At 35.5% G+C, this 10,876-nt stretch overlaps 1 pseudogene; it reads left to right on the top strand.

The window, feature by feature from the left end:
- The first annotated feature begins 3,933 nt into the window (after positions 1–3,933).
- On the top strand, positions 3,934–7,796 carry LOC143247952 (histone-lysine N-methyltransferase SETMAR pseudogene; annotated as a pseudogene).
- Positions 7,797–10,876: the final 3,080 nt, after the last annotated feature.

The following is a 10,876-nucleotide window of genomic DNA, read 5'->3' on the forward strand; positions in this document are numbered from 1 at the left end:
TTTAAGGCTGTCGTTTAGAATTTGCCTTCGCATCCAGGTATGCATATAAAGTTTTAGAAATATGCCTATTTTACTGATGTATGACTTGTTGGCTCATCTAAAGCCCCCAGGTCAAAACCGAGCTCAACGTTGAGGTTACAACTCATTCTTCAGATGTTTGATTAGGATTAAGGTACTCTAGCCTAGGCCTAACCCAGTAGTTAGGAGTTCAATGTGCAGTACAGTTTACAATTGATTATATGTTATGTATGTGCACCAGTACAGAACGATCACTGTGTATATAGGCTACTACACTATGTGTTCTTGATCACAAATTGTTTTGTAATACTTTTTGGCCCACAATGGATTTGCATATTACCATTAACATTGTTTCTTGCATACAGCTACCATAGCAACAACCTTAATGAAACTTTTGCAATGACTGAAAACTATTCTCATAAAATAGATTGGAGCCATTTTCGAATGGTTTTCAACCAATCAGAATGCAGCAAATCAATAAAGGTATTTATGAATTTAAGTTTATGTGCTGATGGACCTAGGTCCTTTATCTTAATGTAGGCCTAGAGTTTAGTATGTTTGACTGTCTTACCAAGGTTTTTCTTTATGAATTTCAGTGTTTTCCTGATCATTATAACTATATACGATTCATATTCTTTTGTTTTTGTATTTTTCTGTGTTTTTTCAGACTGCAAGATGAAACGTGTTCAATTAAGTAGTGCACAAAAGAGAAAACTGGCAAAAAAGAACCAATAAAAAGCTTTGGATTTAGTGGCCAAGACTGGAAAGCTGACTAATATTTTCATTCAACTTCAGTCTGTCTTGTAGTGCAATTTGCATCAACATTAACACTGGAGATATCAGGAGAATTTACTGGCAAAGTGAGATCAATTGTGAGACTTGTGCCACTTGAGCCAGCCTGTGACACCTCAACGTCATCATGATGTCCTGACCTTAAAGTGGGCAAAGCGATACTTGTAAGTGTGGAACTTGGTTCAACTTCAATCTTGTTAGAGTCAGATGCAGTACATGTTATTTCTGATGACAGAGATGGGTTACGATTTGGAAGATCATGTTGTGTAAGTTGAGTTCAGTCTACAAAAAATGAAGAAACAAAAACAAAAGATCCAGGGTTGTGGTTCGAGTTCTTTGCTGATGATGTGGCTTATTGGATTGCTTGTGTACCCACTAACTGTCAACACCACAATAGGCCATTTGACAGATCTTGCCGGACTTTCAGTAGTAGCAAACCAACAAGATACTGTGTGCAAAAACCTTTCTTTGGGGTAAAAGCTAATGGCGAGCAATATAAGAGAGAGTGGTTATTGTATTCACCAAAAACAGGGTCAGTTTACAACTTTGTTTGTAAACGTTTTTGCCCCTGAATTTTCCTCGCGTTTTGTTGAAAGAGAATGAAGGGTTCAGTGACTGACGAAATACTGTTGTAATTGATCTTCATGAAAGAAACACTACTCACCGAGACTCTATGCTAACATACTTAACTCGCAGATAAAGTTTAAGCTTGCGACAAGAGTTGGAAAAACAAATTAAAGAAGAGTGCAATTACTGGTAACGTGTCTTGGAGTGTGTAATAGACTTTTATTCGTGCATTAGCCGAATGTGGCCTGGGTTTTCGAGGAGCAGATGAAAAATTTGGTTCACTGCAGAATGGGCATTTTTTAGGTTTGCTTGAACTCATAAGTCAGTTTGATCCATTTTTAGCACGGTACATTTCGAAATATGGAAATTCTGGAAATGAGATCCTTCCTACTTGTCCAAACCCACCTGTGAAGAATTCATTGAACCAATGGCTCAGAAGATTCACATGTTTATTGTTGATGCAGTAAATTCTTCTTGTTATTTTAGCCTGTCAGTTGACTCGACACCAGATCCATAACATGTAGATCAGTTAAGTGTTGTATTTCGACACTTAAAAGATGGGCAGCCTATTGAACGCTTTTTTAATCTTTCTGGAACTGAAAAGCCATACCGATAAGGAAATGGCAAACCAGGTATTGCAGTACTTACGTGAAGTTTGTGAACTTGATTTTTCAAAATCTAGGGGTCAGTCTTACGACAATGTTGCTAACATGTCTGAGCGTTATAAGGGGATGCAGCAAAAGATTTTAGAAGAAAACAAGTTTGCCGTATATGTGCCCTGAGCAACCCATACACTAAATCTAGTAGGTGGAAGTGCTGTTGACTGCTGTCAAGTGGCAGTTAATTTTTTCTGTACAATACATTTGCTCTATACATTTTTTTTCAACCTCGACCAGCAGGTAGAAAATTCTTAAAGCTTGTCTTGGAAATGAAAGTGTGTTAAAATACTTCTCTGATACCAGATGGGAAGCACATGCTATGGGAAGAACAGCAATTTTGAAGTCTGTCTTTAAGATTTTGGAAGCTTCAGAATGTCTAGTTGAAGACCAGTCACAAAAGGGAGACACTAGAAGAGAAGCAGACAATATTGCAATAAGATGAAAGAGCTAGAAGTTGTTTTTATGTTGATCATGTGGGATGAGATTTTGTAAAAGTTACGTAAAGCAAGTCAAGTTCTGCAAAATGAGGATGTGAACTTAAAAAACATGCAGATCCGTACAGGTCAGTAGCTGACCATCTACGCAGTTTAAGGGATGACTTTGGAAAGTTTGAAACAGTTGCAAAGGAAATACTACCAGATGTTGATTACAATGCAGCTCAAACTCGCAAACATGTCAGAAAGAAGGTACTCAATGATGGAGATGCACAAGAAGTAGATCTGAATGTCAGAGATAAATTTCGTATCACCACCTTCCGCACAATTGTTGACAAACTAGAAACCCAGATGAGAAGAAGAGGAGAGATGTGACACTTCATCTGCTGAAACTGAAAGGTACTCTAAGTGTTCCCAAAGGCTAATTGATGCTTACCCAGAGGACTTGGACACTAATCTGTCTTCCGAGCTTCAACAGTTTCACTCACATATGTGCCATAAGTTCATGCAACAAAAACTGTAAAAAGCAGATTCAGTCATACCGAACTTTATAAAATAATTTCAGAAGACAAAATTGAGTGTGCGTTTTCAAACATAGACATTGCATTGCGTATATTTTTAACATTAATGGTCACAAATTGCACGGCTGAGCGTTCATTTTCTCAACTCAAGCATATTAAAAAATCCCGACAGAACAACAATGCGACAAGACAGGCTGGATGCATTGTCTCTGCTAAGAATAGAAGCAGATTTGTTATGTGAAATTAGTTTTGAGGACTTGATCAAAGACTTTGCAATTAAAAAATCTAGAAGAGAACTTTTTTAAAACGTAGATAAATATAAGGTATAAGTAAATAATTTGCTTACAGGGTTTTAAGCTCAAAGTGAGAATTTTTTGAATAAATGGGTTTTGAGAAAACTTTTCGTTTCTGTTAACATCACATTGAGAAGAGTTAACTCAACGTGAAAACAAATATACAGTAAAAATAATTAGTTTTAATTATCATTAAACAAAGAAGTGATTTCCCTCATCAGTTCTAATTAAAAGGCCTCAGTCATTGCTTGATTTTGATCTATGTCCAATCTGTTAAATAAATAAAATAAAAACGTTTTTATTTAATATACGTATGGGGTCTGGACTGGAAGAAAACTGAAGAAGGGTTATACAATTTCAAACTTTTATTTCACTTTCAGCACTTATTGAGTCTTAATGTCTTTTCAGTTAAGCAATGGAGGAGCCGAGGGGGGCACCATTGTTGGGCTGTGCTTTTGGCATCAGTTTTCCTTAATCCGGCCTTAGGATAAGCGATCAGGTTGTTAGGCCTGTTTTTGTGATGTAAAAAAAATACTACCACTAAGTTAATGTGAACGTTTGGCATCTGTTCTTCCTCTGTTAAATAATTGCCTGAGGCTTATAGAAACCGAAGAAAGACGGAATGCTCTAACTTTAACACATAATCATTATGGCTCTGTTGTCAACATTGAAAGTGTTGGTAAGTTATTTATAGACCAGAAGAATGGACTGTTTGTTTGTTTTAGAATTTTGCGAAAAGCTACACAAAGAACTGTCGGCTCAAGCCGTCCCTAATTTAGCAGTATAAAACTAGAGAGAAAGCAACTAATCATCACCACCCACCGCTAACTTTTGGGCTACATTTTTACTAACGAATAGTGGGATTGATCGTAACATTTTAACGCCCCAACGGCTAAAAGGGCGAACATGTTTGATGTGACGGGGATTCGAACCCGCGACCCTCAGATTACGAGCCGCACGCCTTAACACGCTTGGCCATGCCGGGCCATTCTATACTTGCTTTCGCTTCTTAAATTTACCCAGTTAGTGTAAAGTTTATATATTTTTTTTCTTTTATCATTAGCGAAAAGTCTAGGAATTACAAAATTATATTAATAAATTTGTCTTCCAACAAATTAATACAGACTCATTACAGAGCCCACCTTCACAGGATAGTGTTTGCACGTGCGATCTGCAGCTGGTGGTTTGTGTATACTTTCATTCATTTAACAGTGAGTCATTGATGGGCCCGGCATGGCCAAGCGTATTAAGGCGTTCGAGTCGTAATCCGAGGGTCGCGGGTTCGAATCCAGGTCGCACCAAACATGCTCGCCCTCCCAGCCGTGGGGAAGAGTTATAATGTGACGGTCAATCTCACTATGCGTTGGTAAAAGAGTAGCCCAAGAGTTGGCGGTGGGTGGTGATGACTAGCTGCCTTCCCTCTAGTCTTACACTGCTAAATTAGGGACGGGTAGCGCAGATAGCCCTCGAGTAGTTTTGCCCAAAATTCAAAACAAACAAATAGTCATTGATAATGTTTGGTCATCAACGGGTATTCAAGCTTTCTAAACATGTATGTGCAAATACACTTTGATGGATAGTGTATACTCGGAATCAGTAAGCAGTGTTCATGAGATAGATGATACTGTGATATATATTATGTTGACATGTGAGAAATGACAAGTTTCATGCACTAAAATTCTTTGTTCATTTAAAAACAAGAGTAAAGAAGCATTATTTAAGTAATATATGGCTAGGATTTGGTAAAATAACAGCAAAGTGTACACAAACACCTTTAAATTATTGCATTTTGTGCTGAAAACACGACGACTGTACGTGTGTGTATTTTTCTTATGTAGCAAATCCACATTAGGCTACCTGCTGAGCTCACCGAGGAGAATCGAACCGCTGATTTTAGCGTTATGAGTTCGTAGACTTACCGCTGTACTAGCAGGGAACAACACACGAACATAAAAACCTCTTAATCTGTAGTCCAATCTCCTGAATAACATTTTTGAAACCTCCTGATTTTGAGCGGTAGCTTTGTCTTATGTATGGAAGACTTATTTCAAAACTACTGGTTGATGTGTCTCAAACTTTTCTGACGATTTTTAAAAGCCCGTGGGTAGAAACCGCAAAATTTTTTATGGTACAATTACTGACGTAATTGATTGCAATGCGTAAGTAAGTAAGCGCTTCCATTACTAGCATGTTATGAGTGTTGGATCCTAACTGACTAGTGTCAAGTATGATTTTAAACTTTTGAAACTAAAGTGGGTAAATAATCTGAATGACTTTCATGTTTTAACTACGATAATAAGATCAGGATTAATTGAGTTGAATCAGGCATTAACTTAAATTACAGTTCAACAAACCTAAGTTAAAGTCCCGAAGCTACCGGGTACTGGGCAAGTAGTGGGTCTAGAGTGATAACTTGACTTAACTTTTAAAGTTTTAAGTCTTACAGTTGTTAACTTGTAGAGGTATCGGCAGTCGGTTTCAACATGTTTGAATAATGTTAAAGTTACAATAGACAATGTTAGATTATATTGCATAAGTTATTATTATATTTCCGTTAGTAATCATTTTTATTCAATGGCACATTACTGTTACTGAAGTGTTAGAAGTTATAACCTAGAGTGTAAGTGTTAAACTTTAAAGTTGATAGTTTTATTTTTGTGACATTAACACTACAAAGTAACTTACAGTTAAACTTATAAAATGTACTGCTGTCGATAGAACTTAGAACTTGAAAGTCTTTACTATACTTTGTTTTGACAAATAAAAGTCACTCTCTTTCTGTTGTATCTAACCAAAATTAAACAGAAAACACACACTTAAAAATCTAATATTAGAATTGTCATAAATATTTTAATTTGTTTTTACAGATTCTACAAAATGCGGGTAGTAATAATAACGTATTAAATGCCTTGTTACACTTGTAAGTTGTAATATGTAACCATAAGATAGTTACTTGAAGAAGAGTATTGGTGTTGGAGCGCCCTGGAGCAGTTGTCTAACACCTGAAATTGGATTAAGTTCTGACACTTAAGAAAACTAAAAAAACAAAGAGACATATACACGTAAAAGAAAAACATAATCATCTTGCACCCGAAATTGAGTGTTTCATAACCAAGCATTCACAAAATTAGAGAAAAGTATAGCTATTTGTGATCTCCAGTGTCCATTGATAGAGTTCTCTCAGTCTGCCCAAGTCACACACGCTGTCACTTTCTCTCAGGTGTTTGCATCAGGCACAATGCGACCATCCTGGCTGATGAGTAGGTATCTACACATTGAAGTGGTGAAATGTTTTTCATTGTATGTCCGATTGTCAGTAAGAAACATGAATATAGTATTAATGGACATACTAAAGTACATTTTACTGGGCTTAAAATGAAGGCTTAAAATGAACACATTTTTAAAGGGCTTATTATTTACAAAAGATGTAGTGAAGGTTGAGACAACCCTTAAAAATATTGTTAGATACTGAGCATTATGACATACTGTGTAAAATATAAGATGTGATAATTAGTCTTCTAACAAAACATTCAAATCCACAAAGTTTAGAAAGAAGTGATTCCATCAGTCTCTTCCCAGTTGAAAATAATTCATCGTATTTCTTGTCGTCTCTCTACAGCAGGCAGCCAACTTCTAAAGACAGTTCCTGTTGTGAAGCGAACAGTACAAGAGAGGCTGACTTGTCGAGCTGTACAAACGATGCTGTTAACTCTGCTTGTCACAGCTTTGAAGGAAAAAATCTATAAGTTACTGAAAGTAGAAACACTTTTTGCAGTAATGCTAGAGAAGAAGATTTTCTTGGAATTGACTGTCACATAACAATAAAACAAGAACAAAATGAATTTGTAAACAACTTCAGTTCAAAATGTAACGGAAACAGTAACAAAAATTTCAAACGTAACATCCAGTCCTTTCCAATTTTTCATGGTAATAAAAAGGAAAGGTATGGAGAAAAAACATTATCACTGAACCAGAATGAAAGCTCCTCAGGAAGCTCCAACGTAAGCTGGGAAAGCTTGCCTTTGATCTGAAAAGAAGCATCGGAAAAACTGCTTCAAAATGTTGACTTCATTATTTCTATTGTAAGCCCTTCTTATTTGCAGAAAATTGAACGTGTTTAATTCATTTTTTTTACAGTATTCATTATCAATATTCTAGAGCCCTTTTGTCAAGATGGAAAAAATGCATTTAAGAGTAATTTTTCTGGGTGAATTCAAACTTGGTCAAAGTGCTGCTCAGACAACTCACAACATAAAGCAAGCATGGGGAGATGAAGTCACTTCTGAAAGAGTTCAAAGTTGGTTTTCAAAGTTCACAAAAGGAGACATCAGTCTCCAAGATGAGAAGCGTAGAGGGCAGCATTCTGCTGTCGACAACGAGAACTTGAAGGCGTCAGTTGAAGAAAAGTCACAAGTTAAAGTTCGAGAAATGGCACAAGAATTGGGTGTTTCAATTTCCATAATATCAAGCTATCATAAAGAAATTGGAAAAGAGAAAAAGTTGGGCAGATGAAGAGCAGAAAAGTGGTAGTTTTACACTGAGCGAGACACTTCTTGCATGCAACAAAAACGACCCATTTTTTAGGTGCTTATTTTGACTGATAAACTTGCTGTTATTCTTCTGTTTTATTTATTGAGATAAAGTCCAAAAATCTGCCATTATTTTTTCCGAACAACGTAATATTTTTAACAAAGAGCTGTGTTAAATCAGTGCATACATAGATAATACTTATGTAAATATGTATATTTATATGTATATAAATTTCCTTCCACGAGCTGAAAATGTACTGTTTTTGTGCATGTGTAGTTTGGGTACACTTATTAACCTTTAAACAGCGAGAATGTTGTAGATAGTAGCATCAATCAATGAAGACCAGTGGTTCTTAACCTGGGAGTCATTTGAAGTTTTTCGCGGGGTCACGGAAGGTTTGAGAATTACTGGGGAAATCACGGAACAGTTTGTAGTTTTTGTGGCAAGTGCCTGTAACTGCCCACCAATGAGAAACACGCTGAAGTGCAGCAGTTGAACCGCGTCGAGACCACCTGTCTAATTTTGAGTAAAAATTTTCATATATTACAACGTTTTGAATTACCTAATTTTTTTTAACTATATAATATTAATACATCGAACTTAAAATTTAATTATCAAAGTTTCCATCGTATTTAGTGTATTTTCTCATTGTATAAATATATATATATATATAATATATATACATTATATCAACCCTCACACTGAGTGAATAAGCAGGTTTTGTATTATGTTCAGTAATTCCATGGATTTTGCATTTGTTTAGCACTTGTAGCATTTCTCAAGGTAATTTATTTGTAACATTTTCAATAAATTAAGATCTTTATATAGTTTTGTTTTATTCTACCTTTACGCAAAGTTCACCATTACAAAAATTATTATAGGGGTCACGGTAATATCCTGGAGAGTCTCAGGGGGTAAGACGATGAAAAGGTCAAGAACCACTGGCTGAGGGTTAGGGCCCTTATATGTATATGTGTGCTGGTTTTCTATACATCACTGGAAAGTTTAAGAATAAGACATTTGTAAATTAGTTGTGGTATTGTAATAAATGTATCACTACTGTTGCATGTTTTATTTCTGTTATTGAATTGGAATTGTCATTTTATCAACAATATTTTGAAGAAGCAGGACAACATTTAACAGGCCCGGCATGGCCAGGTGGTTAAGACACTTGACTCGTAATTCGGGGTTGCGGGTTCAAATCCCCGTCACACCAAACATGCTCCCCTTTAGCCGTGGGGGCTTTATAACTTAACGGTTAATCCCACTATTCGTTGATAAAAGAGTAGCCCAAGAGTTGGCGGTGGGTGGTGATGATTAGCTGCCTTCCCTCTAGTCTTACACTGCTAAATTTGGTACGAGTAGCGCAGATTGCTCTCGTGTAGCTTTGCTCGAAATTCAAACCAAGCAACATTTAACTAAGTAGATCTTCATGTTACTTTGATAACATCATCAAAAGCCATTAACATTTAATTTATTGCTGGATATGTTGTAATGTTGTTGAAGGAGAGATTGTTTTAAATGTTGTTAACAAAATACATTTATTTCATTTTTTATTATACTTCTAAGTGTTTGCTTCAGTACATCATGTATGTCTTGAGAATGTTTTCAATACGTGGAACAAATATATTATACTTAGAAGAAAATATAATGTTTTTAAACTTCAGTGTTTTATTCAATATTAATTTAATAAGTATGTTCATTATCAAGTAAACTTGCTTCTTTCATTTTTAGCAAATACCATCACAACATTTAATACAATGCTGCAAGCACAATAATTAATAACATTTTTCATATTCATTTGTTACATTTTTTGTAATTATACTATATTACGAAATATATTGGGACATTAATAAACAAGCCCTCCCTCCGACAGGTTTCGATACCTGTGGTGGGCAGAGCATTGATAGTCCGTTGTGTAGCTTTGTGGTTAATTCTAAACAAACAAACAAAATTAATAAACAAAAAAGCTAGTTCATAATCGTTTATCTCATTTCTAATTGGGCGTTGGTCTGCCTTTTGGCCATCACAGTTTGGACCAGGTTTTGGTGAGTAGATGTAATATTCTACCATTCCTCTTTCAGTTCAAGAGCCAGTTCAGCAGTGTGTCATATCCTGTCAAATTTGGCCCTTTGAAAATTTTCAAAACATTCACAGAATGATTCGATTTGTTTTTAGTCTTAAGGCTGATCACTTCAAACTTAAATTGTTGTTCCCAAACCAATTCCATTCACACACTGTACATTGTTATGCTTTCAAATGTAAGTGGCCTTATTGTAGGTTTGCATCGAAGTTGACTGTTAATATGAGATGAGGCATTCTGTATCCTCCTCATTGAAATCACAGAATGGAATCCATATCATGAAAAACTGACCCAAACCATTATGCTTCTTCCATCATTAGCAATGGATTCATGATGGTAAGAAATAAAGATGGTTGTCAAAGCACAATATTTTTATTTACAGAAGGTTTGAATGTTTTGAAACACTTATTCTGTCTTCAGCAAAATCTGATAATAATGTTCCAATGATCTTTATTAACCAATGATATAGTATCAATCAATAGTTTACTTGGATATTCAGTAAAGTGGTAAACTTTATGGAATATGTTATGAAGGTATTTAGGTAGTCCCAGTGATCGAGATGACTCAATTTGTGACATTATGAGCTAGCCTATAAAGTTAGTGAAGTTTAATTTTCATTAGTTTGCTAGAAGATAGACACTAGAATAACATACAAACCAAAAGACATACACTATATTGCGCAGGTACACTGTATGTTTTCTACTTTCTTTTAATAATACAGGAATTTATTAAATTTATTTAGTTTGGTTATACGCAGTTTCTACACGAACACGCCAAAAAATTGAGTCACTTCCATTCTAGTTATCTTTGCTTTTGTTACTTTCTAGTGGGTAAAACCTACTTTGCTGACAGATATTTTGCCAATACTTTGCATACTGTGAAGAATAGGTCAAGAGGAGTGATGTATTTTAGTGACAAAATATATAACAACTAAAAATGATATATTTGTCCCTGTGTTGAAGGACAATGCAATACCAAT

Source organism: Tachypleus tridentatus, chromosome 3 (assembly GCF_004210375.1).
Source record: "Tachypleus tridentatus isolate NWPU-2018 chromosome 3, ASM421037v1, whole genome shotgun sequence".
Taxonomy (NCBI): Eukaryota; Metazoa; Arthropoda; class Merostomata; order Xiphosura; family Limulidae; genus Tachypleus; species Tachypleus tridentatus.